The sequence below is a fragment of the Castor canadensis genome, chromosome 14 (genome assembly GCF_047511655.1).
Source record: "Castor canadensis chromosome 14, mCasCan1.hap1v2, whole genome shotgun sequence".
In the NCBI taxonomy this organism is placed as follows: Eukaryota; Metazoa; Chordata; class Mammalia; order Rodentia; family Castoridae; genus Castor; species Castor canadensis.
The window spans coordinates 10,065,264-10,079,807 of NC_133399.1; the positions used below are offsets into that span (position 1 = coordinate 10,065,264).

Below are 14,544 nucleotides of genomic sequence, written 5' to 3' on the forward strand. Positions count from 1 at the left end.
GAGGCCTTTAATGTTGTTTTTTGTATGTGTCTGGGCCTTGCTAGGCAAGAGTTCAATTTCTTTGTGGCTGAGCTACACACCAGCCCTATCTTTCCTTTTGTAGTTTCCTCCATTATCATATTCCTCTATGCAAGCAATTTTCAAACAACTACCTTACATACACACTAGTATTTAACATTTAAAATCCAATTTAAAACTCATCAAATTAAAATCAGCTTGTTTTTGGAATGAACAATCATTTTGCTATAGAGAAGGGCCTAGTGGGCATCAAACAGCCCATGTTTTGTGTCATGTTTCTAACATTAGGGGGAAAACACATAAAGCTCCAGTTAGAGCAATGCTAATGACTTTTTTCAAATTTCACACTCAACTTTGACAAAAAGACACAAATATATTTGAAATGATGCCAATACTATCTAAGTAAATAGTTACATGGATGTGACCATTAATGATTCAGCTGATTATTATGAAAGTGTAGACAGTTTCCTGCACTCCCTCCTCAGACCTGAGGTTTTTTACCAGAGTCATACACTTTGTCTTCTCTCACTGCTTCCCCACTCCCACTACCTCCACCAAATGCTCTGTAGAAAAAACCAGAGTACATTAATTTCTTTGAAGTGCTGTAGTATACATTTACTTGGTATTTTTGAAAAGGTGTTATTCTAATACCAAGGGTCTTAAAAGTTTCTCCACACCTCATATATACATGAGGAACTAAATAAGAACTTGAATATTGCATTTGTTTTTTCACTCATAACATCATCCCTTTTAAAATTTGAATTCTTCCAAAATGAATTATGGCCTTGAATTAGATGTTCCATTGAATAGCTTTCATAATGAAAGACACATTTTGATAGATTGTACTTTCAGAATCTCCCTTTGTCTGTCACATTCATCTTACTTAGGGTATAAACAAACATTTAAATGTTTTCATACAGTGTTGTCTCAGTGACATTGAAAATATCAGAGTGTTACATACTATTAAGCAAATGCAGCCCTGTAAGGATATGTGTCTGTATAGGTCAATTTGCATAGGAGAACTATCTCAATGAATCTGTGGTATTTTTGGCCAAAAACAGAACAAAAACACCGTTAGAAATATTTTTTCCCTTACAATCTGCAGCATCCTTCCAAAGGTGCAGAAGATATTGCACCTGTCCATGAATGTCATCATTTTTTCATAGATACAGGGACGATAAAGAGCTTTACCTTCATCAGAGACAAACTCATGGTACAGTGCTACTATGCCCATTTACTTAGGCACAGAGTCCCATGAGCCCATCATTTATGTAAAGACTAGAATTCAGTGACTGTGACACCTCATGGACTTTGTCAGCCACGTCACTGGAGATGACATAGGTAGTGCCAGCCCCATAGTTAGTGTAGTTGGCCACTGGTTCATTTCCTAGAAAACATAGTATTTGATGCTTTTAAGCCTAATGGGAGGGGACGAACAATGAACATGACCAATCTAAGTCTTCAACACCTGTTTGTTCTAACCCATGATGGGATTCAATAAGATTTGGCATGTGAATAAATGTGTCATCAGCAGTCATCAAGAATTTGCCATTAAACAAAAGAAGTGTGCCCAATTGAACTGCAGAAGTCTTTTAAGAGTAAGATTGTAGAAAGAATTGGTAAAGTCTTGCTGAATTATATCACTGTACACTTGGTCTTCCCAAACCAGTTTTCTTTGCAGTTCTCCACTGAGTGAAGGAGGAGTACCTAAGGCAACCAGTGTTTTGATGTGGGCATTGTTAAGGCTGAACATAGTTCTAGTTGCCTCACATTCTTCCAATGGCAGAAAGTCACTGATAGCTCTCAGGAAGAATCTTTACAAACAGGAAAAGGAGGACATCTTGACTGTGACACTTCTCCTTGTGGTTAATCAAGTATGGATGGGGAGTTCCCTCTGAGCTGTTATTAGAGACAGGGTATCAGTCACAAAGTCATAGCTATTTACAAGGTATCTGTAAGAGTAGGACTTCTTGTTTTTCATAATTAGATTGTGAGTCAGTCCCCTAAAACCCATCAAGCTTAGTATGAAACAAGTGTAGAATAAGTAAAAAAACTGGCAACTTTTAGTCTTCTGTCACTAACCAACATCCCATGTCCACTTGCAGGTATTTCCTTTCAAGAACCATATTAAATGGACTTTTGCTTCTTCAAGAACATAGAACTTTCTATTTTGCAGAACTTGTATGTGTAGTCATTTAAAATGGAAATGGATCTTCTTCTTCCATGCGTAAATTTCTTTTGATGTCTTTATCTCTGAGATTGCAAAAAAATGGAACACACTACAGAGTGAGGAGATTGGCACACAGCAGCCTTCCACTCTGGCATTCTTCATGGAGTTTCAAGTGTGGACTCTGCCCTTTCTGTGAACATGAACTGCAACTATGTAGTGCGCCACAGGCAGAGATGGTCCAGAGTGTAGATCCTCCATCAAAGAATCAGTAAGTGTTTTGGTGCAGGGTGGAAACTAGACCAAGTTCAACTCTTGCTCCCCAGAAGTCCCAGTTAGAGGTCTGCTTTCCTCCTTGAGGCAGAGAGCAAGTCACTGATCTCAAAAACAAAAGCTTCAGGCTATAAGTGCCAGGTGAAACCTGGACAGCCAGAGCCTGCTGGGGTTGCCTTCTTGTAGGGAGCCAGCTGCAGAGGCCAAGGATTGCAGGCCAAATCAGGGGACCTGGACAAGGCAGGGGCACTGCCACAAGAACTTGTGTCAGCAATTTTCCAGTAGGGTCTCATGAACTATTTGTCCCTACTGGTTTCATACCATGACCCTCTTGATCTTTGCCTCCTGAGTAGCTAGTACTATAGGCACGACTCATTGTCACCAGCCTTTAAGAAGGAACTTGTGGGCAGGTGTTAAGTAGTAGCTGTCAAACCAGCTCCTCAGAGTATCACCATCCAGGGGGTTTTGTGGGTTCCTCTAATCAGTAGACTCCATCGAATGAGCATGTCAGAATACAGAAAACATGCAGAGGGAAAACACATGTGGAGCCAATAGCTTATTGTTACCTCAACTCTTTGAGAAAATCAAGCCATTTTTCCACTTAGGCCAGTGAGGTGACCATCCCAATATTTCCCAGATGCCAGAAGCAGAGAAACTTCTGTGCAGCATTGTCAGGACAGCTGGTGTGAACTCTGTTGTGTGCTGTAGGTGACAGGAATTGTTATAGAGTTGCTAGTGTCCCAGCCTAGAAAAAGAAATTAGAGTCACCCATTCACACACAGGGCATCCATGTTCTTCTGATGCTTTGCCAAATCATTCCAATGTAGTGTCATTGCAGTGTGATAAGATACAAGAATGGATGGAGTGTAAGAGTGTGATGACCATAAGTGGAATGATCATTTGGAAAACAACATTGAGTCAATTTGTTATGAACTGAGTCTAGACTCCAGCATGTGAGTCTCACCCTTCCACCTAGGAATGTATGTGAGGTGTTTTAGGAGTTGGTGACTTTTGAGGATGTGACTGTGAACTTCACCCTGGAGGAGTGGGTTCTGCCAGATCCTTCCCAGAAGAAGCTCTACAAAGATGTGAGGCTGGAAACCTTCAAGATCCTGGCTGCTGTAGGTAAAGACAGTACCATTCATTTACTTAGTCAATCAGAGAGCAAGTGTTTCTTTGATATCGGTGCTGTTGAATCATTTGGATTATGAGAAATGAACATTTTCATGAAAATAGCAATAGGCAAATGTCTTCACACCATGAATACAACAGGTTCAGTAATTTTCCTGTCATCTTGAAATAATTAATACTGATTATCCTTGATCTAAATTTTAGGAAAAACATTGGAAAACAAAACACCAAAGATGACTACAAAAACTTCAGGAGAAATCTAAGGTAAATTCAACACACAGAGGACAGCAATGTCTCTTCAGAATATAGCCCATTTTAAAAAGAAGGAAATGATGCAAATACTTCCAGCTTCAAATTGGCTTAATCTCAGAAACTTTCCTCCAAAACTTCATATGGGTTGAGCATGCATAATCAGAAAATGCAAAATCAAATTGTTCTAATATGAGAAACCAGAGATCTGAAGTACCACAATGACTCCTACAAGTGTCATTTTGTCAGAGTTTTGCTATATAAAAACTGTGCTCCATTCACAATATTAGTTAAAATGTATTAATAAGTTTTCTTAAGACTTTGGGTATAAGGAGTGAATCACACAAAAATAAATTTCTATTAAGATTGGTACTGATTAATAATATTACTGTATGTCATATAGTTCATTGTAGATACGGAAGTACTTCAGAATCCAACATGCTTCCTGTGATCTAGCACTGTGAATCAGAAAACAGGCAACCTTTCTAAATATGACATAGCCATTCAGTGCTTGCCAGATACCTGTGTGGGAGACTGTTACACTACTGTGCATGAATACCAGTGTTTAGAACATAACTGTCCATGTGTAATGTTGCAGGGAATTCAGTCTGATAATGACCAAAATTCTTAGAGAAAGACTCTGTGTGTGTGTGTGTGTGTGTGTGTGTGTGTGTGGTAGTTGTTGGTGTTTGAACTCAGGCCCTCTGGCTTGTCACCCCAGCATCCTACCATATCACCAAACCATGTTCAAAAATTTTTAAACATCATAAAGTCAACATGTTTTCAGGTGAATCATTAACAAATGAACATTAATAATGCATTTCATCTGGATGACTTTGTATCAGGCCTATAATCCTTGTTACTGTGGAGGCAGACCAGATCAGAGAGAAAATAGAGGTTCCAGGATAGTCAGGGAAAATAGTTTATAAGACCCTATCTCAAAAAACACCCAACCAAAAACGGACCAGCAGAGTGACCCAAGTGGTAGAGGGCTTGTCTAGAGGCATGACACCTTGAGTTCAAACACCAAATAGAAACAAATAAATACTAATGTGTTTCTCATTTTTTACAGAAGTGAAGTGGCTGAGAAATTCTTTGAACATAATGAAGAAAGTAATCGTGTTGACTTCTTCACCCAGACTGCAGTGCATATTGTGAACCAGAAAACTCATCCAGGAGTAACATCATACAAATGCCACCTGAGTGAAAAAGTCCTTTTTACTCATCCATCAGTAAATGTCCCCCACAGAACTCTCATGGGTCACACACCACATGAGTAGGAGGAGTATGGAGAGAAGTTGTAGGAACACAAGAAGCATGGGCAGCCTGCAGCTCTCCCAAATGCCTGCAGAAGCATGACATGACTCTAACAGGAGAGAAGCCCCATGACAAACACTGTGATGGTGACTTTAGGTGTCACACTTCCTGTCAGGTACATGAATGGACTCCTATTCTATAAACCACGGGAATGAAAGCAGTGTGGGAAAGGTTTTCTTCCACTTATTTCTGAAGGCATGCAAAACTGCATAATGGAGAGAAACCTTATGTATGTAAGCAATGTGGAAAGCCTTTATTCCTTCTGATTGCCTTCAATGATATGGAAGAATTCATGCAGAAGAGAAGCATGTGAGCATGGTGGGAAAACCTTTGCCTATTCCAGATCCCTGCTGACACATGGAGAGGAACCCTGTGTATGTAAGTCTTGTGGGAAAACCTTTGTGTCTTCAAGTCGCTTTCAAGCACATGTAGATTCACTATGAAGAGAGCCCCCATGTGTGTGACAATGTGACAAAGCTTTCATTTGGTGCAGCAGCTTTCAAAGATGTAAGTGAAATCACAGTGGAGAAAATGTCTGTGTCAGTAAGCAGTGTGAGACAACCTTGTCTTATTTGCATGGCCTTCAAAGACATGAACAAATACACATTGGTGAGAAACCCTACGAATGCACGCAATGAGGAAAATTCTTCATGTGCTCTGATTCCTTTTAGAAACATGACAAGCTTAGGCTGGGGTGAATTCCTAAATACAGATGTGGGTAGGCTCCATTATCACATGAACTTTGTATGAAACATGACACTACCTTGGGAAAGGAAATGAGTATAATGTAAAGTGTGGGAAAGTATATACTCACCCCAGTTAATTCAAGAACATTAAATAGCATACTATGGTGAGAAATCCTTAGTAGATACATGTTGCAAAGTCTTAACATAGCCACCATTTATGAAGGCATCCTAGATCAAAACGTTTTGAATGCAAAAACAATAGCAAAGTTGTCATTTAGAAAAAATTACATTCAGCTGGGAACCTGTCATGCACATCTGAAATCCTAGCTACTCAGGTGGCAGTGATCAGGAGGTTCAAGTTTCGAAGCCAGACCCAAGCAAGTTGCTTGGAAGACCCGATCTTGAAAATACCTATTAGAACAAAGAGCTGGCAGAATGGGAGGAGCTCAAGCCATAGTGCACTGGCCTAGGAAGCCTGTGGTCCTGACTTCAAACCCCAGTACTACCAAAAAGAAATGTGTATAGGTGTAACTTAAGTGCAAGTCTCCTGAGATCCTGAATTCTTAGAATGCTGTAGAAATTGTAGAACCTGAAGGAAATGTTTTAGTTGCTCTATGTGTATTTTATCATCATCTGAATTTTTTTGTGGCAATGCTGTTTTTTGTCAGAACCTTATGCTAGTTGTGCAGATACTCTACCATTTTCACAGCTGTAGTGACCCAAATTTTGTTGTGGGGCAGTTGAATTTAGGGTTTCCAGCTTGCAAAGCAAGCACTTGACCCACACCTCCAGTCCATTTTGGTATGACTATTTTGAAGATGGGTTCTATTGAACTATTTCACTGGCCTGGCCTTCAACCTTGATCCTCCCCAATCTCAGCCTCCCCAGAAGCTTGGATTACATATGTGAACCCCAGGTGCTTATAACTCTGGCTCATTCTTAAAGTAACTCTCTGAACTATTTGTTTTCTCCCTTGAAAAGAAATGTTGTAGTGACATAATTCTGTCCTTTTATTCAAAGTAATTTAATGGTTTTATAGGTTTTTTTCCTCTTTTGTTTTGAACCATGTTGATCAATGTGTAAGCCTAGATTTTTTTCTGATTTGCTGAAAGACTTAGTTTTTATGTATTTTTGAGACACTAATGTTTAAAGGTCAGCAAAGAAGGAATTTTTGTTAAATGTTGGAATTTAATTAAATGATACCTTTGTATTACTTGCTCTTTTTTGTCATTGTAAGCAGTTATCTCAGTGAAACAACTGGAAGAGGGAGAATTTATTTGTCTTCAGGGTTTCACAGGTGTCAGTTTACTCTCCAGAAACTGTGTGGGTGATGCATCTTTCCCTTACTGAGTATATGTTCCTCTTTTTACTTGCTATTTCTCTATTGCTCTCTGCCCTATGTCCAGTACATCAGTGAACATGAAATAGCAATTCTAAATTCCCCTGTTCAGAAGGGTGAGTGTGCCCCAAGCATCCATTCTTGGAAAGCACCTTGTAAATGATGCACCTCTCACCTTGAAGAACTGATTGTGCTTTTCTACCTCTTAATCTCCATTGCTCATTTACATGCCTGTGTACAGAATGACAAAGAAACACGAAATTGTAATTCCCATATGCACAGAGTCATAACCTGAGCTGTGGCACAAGCATCCTTTCTTCACAGCACCTTGTAAATGAAGCATCTTTATCCTACAATGAATCACTTCTGTTTTTCCAGCACTTAGTCTACATGGCTATTATGGGTCAGCACACATTATGTCAGAATGAGGTAATAGTAATTATAAAACCCACAGTTAGAAGGCTGAATGTGAGACCCAAGTTTCCAATCTGAAAGTTGTTTTGAGTGATGCATCTTGGCCTTAGTAACAGCAGAGTCTGCATGTAGGGCTCATATTCTGTATTGTTCATTAACAGCTTTTAATCAGTATTGAGAGTCGAGGACTTTTGAGCTGATGTCTGGACCTCATGTGTTAATGCCCCTCTAGACGGGGTGTGTGTAGTCAGATTGATATCTCTTGCACAACCTCATTCTGAGGTGAGGATGGAAGAAGAAGAAAACCCTCAGCAGCTGATGATGCTGTGATCTTGGGCTTCCCCAACCCCAGATCCTGTTAGTAAAGAAATTTCTAGTGTTTTCTTTGTGGTTCATTTCTGTTTTTTAATTTGTTTTGCTCTATTATGATTTCAACTACATCCTCAGGGTTTCTAGTTAAGTGCTCTGCCACTTGAGCCTCAGTCCAAGCTTAAGTTATTTTTTTAAACAACCCAAGATTTGTTATTCCTTTATATTCACACAATATGGATTAAGATAAATTCTGAATGGAAGAAAGAGATGTGAGTACATGGACAATGACTGGAAGTGGCTTTGGAACTGGGTTATGGACAGATTCTGGAGTAGTTTTGATATGATTACAGGAGAAGTGCTTATTGTTCTGAATCAAACTTGAAGAACAATTCTGCTGAGAGACAGGGCAAAACAGCTGTCAGGATACTCTGAGTTCCCTTCATAAGTGGGTTTGAATAGAATGCAGGTAGTGGTAAGGACATCATGGGGCACTGTCAGAAGGCCTCAGAAGTGAGGAGGTCTTCTCAGAAACTGGGATGGAACTGACAATCCTTATTACCATGTGGCAAAAAATTTGGTTGAATGATTTCTGTGTCCTAACACAGAAAGGAGAGGAGAAATTCTGAGTGATGAGGAGGATGTTTGGTGGAAGAAATCTCAGCTGTAGTGTTGGCTTGGTGATGGTTTTTCTCTCTCTGGCTTCTAGAAAAAGATCAAAAGAAAGAATTCCAATAAAAATGGATGTTATGCTGTGTGCAGTGATACATGCCTGTGATTTCAGCACTGCAGAATTTCAGGTCATCTTGGGCCACATTTAAATTCCTTGCCACTCCTCCCCCAAAATTCTGATATCCAAGGGAAAGTAGAAGGTAAAGATCTGAAAACTCGCATTCTAGCTGTGTAGGATAACAAGTATTGTGTCTAAGAAACACTGTTTATGTGATTTCATGAATGGAAAGAAATCACATGTTCTTACATCATGCCTTAGAGGAAGAGTTTTCTTCTTATTTCTTAGTCCCCTCTGTCCTTCAGGACTAAGAAGAAATCACAACCATTGTCCTGTATCCTGCGCTCCTCTTAGACCAACATTCTCCTCCTTGCTCCTTCCTTAAGTCTTTAAGACTCAATCCTTTCCCATCGACCATTACCTTCCTGTGACCATCATTTTCAGAATTCTTCCTAGCCACTTTTTTTCTTTCATTAAATTTTATACTCAAAACACACACATACACACACACACACACAAACACAATATCTCCATTTCTTTTTACATTCCGGTCATTCTAGGGGGATTTGGCTCTCAGACATTTCCTTTCACAGTAACATTTCATCTGTACCCATTCCCAAATCCCACATGCATATACCCTTCTCTTCACCTCAACTCCCCAGTGTTTTGGTACTTCCCACTGCAGGACATCTGGGTCTTATTTCACATTCTTATCATCAAACAACTCATTTATCGTAACACTTCCCTTCCTTTCTAGCTTAGATATCCTGATCCATTATTAGTTTCTCCCTTCCAAATATACTCAGTGGTCTTGTCCTCTTTCTCTCCATATTGTATAAATTTGTAAAATTTAATTGAGGCTGTGGCTTTTCTTGCCATTTCAGTGAATGGCTACCTAGCTGAAGACAGTATCAAATATGTGATGGCAAATAGTTTCTCAATGTGACTTCATCATTCTATATGTTTTTGCAAAATTTTACAAATTTCTCCTTTCCTTCTCATTTCACCTTACCACCCAATGTGTACATTGAAATCAAAGGACAGCAAATATCCCACATCCTCACAATTGAAGATACAAATGAATTTGGAATGGTACCTATCGCCTTTTTTCTTATTATTAAAGTGAAGGAAATATATCTTCTTTGTTCAAGTGTTGGTTTCTCCATACCTAATCCAGATGTCTCCCATCTCACTTTATAATATCTTTGCTGATTTTCTAGTACTGTTTCCCCTTATCAGTGTTTCCCTAAATGAGCTTTCCCACCTCTGCACATCCTTGCCTCAGCATCCCCTCCTGCCCCATTCCTCCACCCTTTGCAGAGCCCACAGGTGGCCTGTAAATGCTACTTCCACATTGTCACTGAATTCATTCAGTGCTCTCAAATGGATTGTACTCCTGCCACTTCACAAAAACTGCTTTTGTGAAGACCACCAACTTCATGGTTCCATTTGCAAAGATTAATATCATGCTCTTTTCTGAACACAGTATCTCATGGCATCTTTAGTACAACAGGACCCCAGTTCTCTACCTTTGCCCAATGCAGAGAATCTCAAAATGAGAGAGCTATGGTTGATTGTGAGTGCAGATTTCTGCTGGTTTCTGAGAATGCCCATTTCTGTTGGAGACCTCCCAGTAACCATAGCCCAGCTCTTCTCTGACCTCCTTATTCAAACATGTGCTTGGGCCTCACTTCTCCTAACTGAGATGTAAAGTTAAGACTCTTGAAGATATATCAGCATAGGGAATACAGGAATCACTAAGGAAAATGAACTCATAACCACTCCAGCAAGCCAATACTCTTTTACATAAACATGACTCATCAGAAGCTGAAGGTTCCCAAAGTTGATTCTGAAGGAATGGTTTGTGATTCCACTTTACCCAGTAGGGATCTCCTTTGGGCAGATAATTACACAAAAACATAAGTGCTTTCTTTAATTCTTATGATGAACACTGTGCCATTTCTCCAACTTTCATTCTTACATGTAATGGTGAGTCCAGGCCAGATTCAGGTGGCCAAGGGAGTTCTGGAACATGTAGGGAAACTAATGGAAGGAACAGAGCTTACAAGGCCATGAAGGCCACTTGAATAGCGTGTTTATAGGGCAATGGGAAACTGTATAGGATTTTAATTGCATGCAGAAAGAACCTGATATTCCATTTGTGGCTATTTCATGGGTATTTTAGTTGTTTCTCATTTGGAGTACCCATAAATGTCTACCACATGCCCTTATCATGTGGCTTTTCAAACAGGATTGTAGTATATTCATGATTGATCTGCTCAATGTCCCTTCATGTTTATCATGATCTATCCTTTCTCGCTTGACCAGACATCCAGTGGATCAGGCTCAATATTCAATCTTCTTAGCAAACTGTAACATCAAGAAATAGTTTTAAATGGTCCAGCTTTCAAGCATTTCTTGGATTTTCTGACTACCAGAGCATTCCCCATCTTTAATATACCTAGGGATCCACATCCACTAGTCATGTCCTTAAGATGTAATTGAGTATTTTCCATAAACACATTCCAAAGGCTTGGGTCAGAATCCTGAACTGCAACTCACTTTGTCCTTTTATTGAGTAGGTTCTGTGGCTAGTTATGGAGAATAGCCGTAAAGAAAATATCCTTGGAACTTACTCCAAACATCACAATCTATGGTGGAAGACCATTTCAAATGGAGAGCCTAGTTAAAGGGATGGGAGCTTCAGAATGATTCAATCTTGGTCTGGGTAGACGTCTGCAAAGGGAGTGCAGCAAGACACCCATGGGTCATGCCTGTTATCCTGGCAACTTGGGAGACTGAAGTGGGAAGGACCACTGTCCAAGGCTCAGCCCAGTGAAAAACTGGAGATGTGGTTCAAGCAGCAGAATTTCTGCTTTACAAGTGGGAAGAGAAGAACCAAACCCCAGTGCCCTCCCCCTAAAAAAATCCAGTGGTATTTCATGGTTGATTATGATCCAACTGTAAAAATACTTGCATGCCAAATATGTAGTTACCCTCACCTATGGCTATGGTGACAATCTTCAACTGGAAAGAAAAGGAAGTCCCAGAAGCTGAGGGAAACAAGGATAGTTCACATTGGATTTGCCTTTTTACACAGCAGTATTTTTATGTGAAATAAATAAGTATTTCTTTCAGAGTACTTATTTAGCTATTTAAACATCCATGTAAACTATCTTGGGATCTCCCTTATGTACATTGTAAGTCAATGTTCAAGGAAAGCAGGGAGCGACTTTGTGTTTAATTCAAAGATTTGGACTCAGCACCTTTGTCTCATTTCCCTCCTCAAAGTTTTACTGACACTACTCAGTAGCCACGAGGGAGCAGAGCACTGAGGTGACTTCAAGCTGAGGCCTTTCTAGAGTCATGGTGCTTCCCAGGCATCTGCCCTCCCATGCATGTGACCCTCATCTGCCAGAAACAGATACATGGTGGTGACTGAGAGGCTGCAGAGGAGGAGGAGGAAATTAGAAGGAACAGGTGCAGATGTGATTGTAGCTTCTGTCCATTTTAAGGTGGTATCTGTTTGACATGGTGTTTTCTGGATGGTGTTTCTGTTTCTGTATAAATAGTGTCACCAGAGTCAACATGTATTGTGTACTTATGAGGAAAATCTGTGGCAGCCAGACAAAGATGCACTTAGGTAATCTTGAGAAAGAGTTTCTGTCTGCATTACAGTTTATTTAGGTGAGACTGTGAAAGAAATCCAGATAAGATTGTCCCTTTGGTTACTATTAAGTTGTGCAAGCAATTTTGACACTGGAATTTGGGCCAGCAGGGAATGGTGGTCTCCCACAGTGAAGCCCTTAGGCATCTCTTCCTAATCACCAGGGTGTGATTCACTTCTTGGCTGTCAGCAGTCAGTGTGGCTCTGCAGCTTGGGAATGTGTTTAGCCTGTTCTTGCACATTTTGTTGTGACCTTGGTTTAAGCAGCCTGCTGGCTGAGCTAGTTCAAAGTTTTGCTTTCCATTTCCTCTTCATTCCCTGTAGAATATTGCTGCCATATTTCTTTATTATTTGTTGGTAGGTTTCTATTTCTTTGGATGAAAATGTATAGATTGATAGTGAAAGTATAAGAAAGGGTCTGCCATTTGCCTCATTCCATATTCCTGGGGTGTGACATCAGGCACTCTTCTGGTTCCAGGGGCCTGGCCTGCCCTTGGCACCTACCTTCTCTGTAATTCTCAAATGTTTCCAGGGATATTGAATTGGAATTTCTGAAGGATATTTGTGATTTCATTTTGAGAAGCAGAAGGACTGAGTATGGCAAGAAGCAGGTGACTGGTCTAGAGAGCCAGGGAAATTCTGCTAAATAAATGTATCCTCCTCCATTCTGGGATAGGTCCCAGAAAAGGAAGACATGGCTAGGAAGGGCTGTAAGCAGAATCTGAGAAGTTGGTTCCCCTAAACCAGGTAGGGGAAGCTTTTCCCATGCTCAGGGTTTAGAAGACATAGCCCAGAATTTTAAAAATCAGGATCATTGTTTGCTGGTCAGGAACTGTCCAATCATGAGCGAGCATCTGTCTAGTTATTGAGTAAATAGCATGTGGCATCTTCTTATCTGTGGTGAGACCCCCTAGGTATCCTGGCCTAGATAATTCTGTGTCACCTGGATGCTAGAGCATAGAGACGATGCCTGCATTCCATGGTGAGATTTTGACCAGGGTCACGGAGCTGCTGTGTGAAAGTGTGAGTATGGATGGCAAGGAAAAGTGTGATGACCAAGACATGGAGTGAAAGTTTTGGGAGCACAGCATCATGTGAACAGTATATGAAACTAAGTCTAGGTCTTCAGTACTGTCAGTCTCACCTTCCTACTTGAAATGCACTTTTGATATTTTAGGTGTCTGTGACCTCTCATGATGTGTTTTTTTACTTCACCCTGGAAGATTGGGCTTTGCTGGATCCTTCACAAAAGGAAATGTACAGAGATGTGAATTCTGAGATGTGAATTCATCCACACACTATCATGATCAGTATTTCCTAAGCAAGAACTGGTGGAATTGGGCACCGATGGCTCATGCTTGTAATTTTAACTTCTCAGGAGGCAGAGATTAGGAAGATGATGGTTCAAAGCCAGCTTGGCAAACAGTTTGGGAGACCCTATCTCGAAAATACCGATCACAAAAAGTACTGCTGGAGTGGCCCAAGGTGAAGGTCCTGAGTTAAAGCTCCAGTACCACACACACACAAAAAGCAAAAACCATAACAAAAAAGACTGGTGGATACCAGTACATGGTGTGTCTGAATCATCAATTGACAGAGGCTTTTTTACATAATCTAAGTCCTTCAATATTTCCCTGGATAGACAATAATATCGCTAGCCCCTCTATTTCCACATCAACAAGGTTACCTTCAAGAGCTTTGTGGACAGAGCATTTGCCAGCTATTTTCATTGATGGCATTTTCAAAATCCTGTTTTGTGAGGCAGAATATGATGGGGCTAAAGTAGGTGAAGACTGACTATGTGGTGCGTATCACTATACACCATCTGGGGGCCCTTGGACTTGAGGTAGGTGATCCCTGCAAAACAGTAGTTCACAACCCTCAGTGAGGTGGGCTGTCCACATGGAGATGACATTGGGCTGGTCCTATCCATGGGGATCCTAAAGATGGTGTCACCAAAGAAGATACTGGAAAGGACAATGAGAACTAAACAAATGACCTTTTCCCAACACATACATTTCAACTTGGGAAATATATGGCATACAAAATGTGCATCCCATGAGAGGCAGAGAACTTGAGGTAGAAAAGTGTTAATGTCACCTTCATCTCCATGGCTGTAGGACTAGACCCCCAAACTGGGCAGATATTTGGGGGTTCATGAGCACATTGTAATGCAGGTGGTAGAAAGTGGCAACAAAATAGTCACACCCCATGAGCAAAACATGAAGCCAGATATGCCAGGGA

General features: G+C 40.4%; 1 long non-coding RNA gene and 1 pseudogene across 1 annotated transcript; one reads left to right on the forward strand and one right to left on the reverse strand.

The window, feature by feature from the left end:
- Positions 1 to 981: 981 nt before the first annotated feature.
- Positions 982 to 2,343, reverse strand: LOC109688269 (lactosylceramide 1,3-N-acetyl-beta-D-glucosaminyltransferase-like; annotated as a pseudogene).
- A 138-nt stretch (positions 2,344 to 2,481) lies between these two features.
- Positions 2,482 to 7,054, forward strand: LOC141416317 (uncharacterized). The gene is made up of 3 exons (XR_012441088.1): positions 2,482 to 3,583; positions 3,794 to 3,853; positions 4,911 to 7,054. It is a non-coding gene; the product is annotated as an uncharacterized lncRNA (long non-coding RNA).
- Positions 7,055 to 14,544: the final 7,490 nt, after the last annotated feature.